This window comes from Halyomorpha halys, unplaced genomic scaffold (assembly GCF_000696795.3).
Source record: "Halyomorpha halys isolate HHAL.00 unplaced genomic scaffold, Hhal_1.1 Scaffold25.1, whole genome shotgun sequence".
Lineage (NCBI taxonomy): Eukaryota > Metazoa > Arthropoda > Insecta > Hemiptera > Pentatomidae > Halyomorpha > Halyomorpha halys.
This window is the reverse complement of record NW_027107314.1, coordinates 1,217,139-1,218,937: the sequence shown is the minus strand read 5'-3', so window position 1 is coordinate 1,218,937 and position 1,799 is coordinate 1,217,139.

Genomic DNA, 1,799 nt, shown 5'->3' with positions numbered 1-1,799 from the left:
GTTTTGGTTTTAGTTATTACAACATGCCTAAATTAAAGGAAAAGTGGAAGTTGTGAAAGTTGGGCCACTGAGTGTCTTATCATTGTGTTTATGTGAAGAAGAGAAAATGAGCTGGTTGACAACTGTCATTACATTATTATTGTTGTCATACATTGGTTTATTAGTTTTTAAAAAAATCCAAAACAATACTAACGCAAACTACGAGCAAGTAATATGTATGGTATAATACTACATTGCTTGTTCCAACGACTACAAACAAAATGATGATGAGCTTAGTGGGTCTGTTGCGTGACGTCATTGTCTATTTAACAGACCTAGTAACTGCCTCTCAACCATGCTATATGTTATATCGGTTTAACATGGTAAAAGAAGGAAATATTTCTTCCATTTAACACGGTTTAACATGTTAAACTAAAGATCATGAATACTCTTAATCAAATAAAAAAAGAAAATAGAACTTGAAGTATAATGATAATATCTAACCTGTTTTGAGATAGGGTAAGTAGTATGAAGTTGATAAGATAGTATAAATCAAATTTTCAATTGAAATAAGTAATTTTATTAGATACAGATGACATATATAGCTTAAAATAAAATTTCTAACATAATTAATAATAGCTGCGTATATCATTAGAAATTATCTTAAATTCATTAGAAATTATTTATATATAATTAATTTTTAATTTTTTAAACACAATTCATTACTATTTAATTGCTATATTTTTGATAAATTAAACAATTCAGTTCTTACATCTGGAGGGATGGCCAACCAAATTTGGAAATCTCATAAACATGTTTGTTCAGAAGCGTTGGAATGTTTTCACTCAGGTTTAGAATATCGTTATTGGTAAATCTCAGCTTAATCTGTACATTTATACTAATTTATAAACCTGAAGTTTGTTTTTTTTTGTTTTGTTTAAGGAAATCTTTATCCGTTTATTGAGGCCGTTTTTCGGTACACCATATCTTACTTAATACTCCATCAAAAACCCATGATTGGGCCATCATTTTGATTGCTTTAACAACAAATTGTTAAAATTTATGTTTTTATGATCCTCCTTTATTTCAAACTGGCTGTCGGTAAGAAGTTTCATTTGCCCATATCACAACCACATAGGTTGAGAAAAACTATTAAGTATAAGTCAAAAAGAAAAATATAGATATAATATTTTTAGAGGATGGGTCGATTTTAATTCATCTTTTTTACTTTTACATTCAGTTACTGGAATATACAGTAAGGAAAAGTGTTGTGATAGAGTTTCGAATTCTGGTTTTCGACGGAAATACACGTTTTGTGGTCCACTGAGTCTAAATAAGTCTCGCCAAATGTTCTTCGTTGTGTGTGGGAAACTGAAATTACATATTATATGTCTGGGATGTACCAGCAACTTTTTCGAAAAAATTGACTGACCGGAAGTATCACTTTACGGAATAGATTTTTCACATTTTTGTCAAATTTGTTCTAAATCGGCATATAAATGAAAAAAATCAAATAGTCTTAAACATCAACTAGGTAGACGAGTCATTGTAAACAGATCGGCTACTGGAGTCCAATGATGGAAGAGCTAGTTCAATGACTGATGTTGCCACCCTCCGAATCATAAGACAAAAGGCTCTGACAATGCTATTGTTCTTCTTTTGCTATGATAACTCTTCCTTAAGTATGACCTCCACAGCTACTGTAAACCTGACATTGGAGAACCATTAATGTGTATAACCCGGAAGACGGGCTAAATACTAATAGTACAAGAGCCGGGAAGAAAAAAGGCAGTTATCTCACCCAAATTTTTTATTACTTT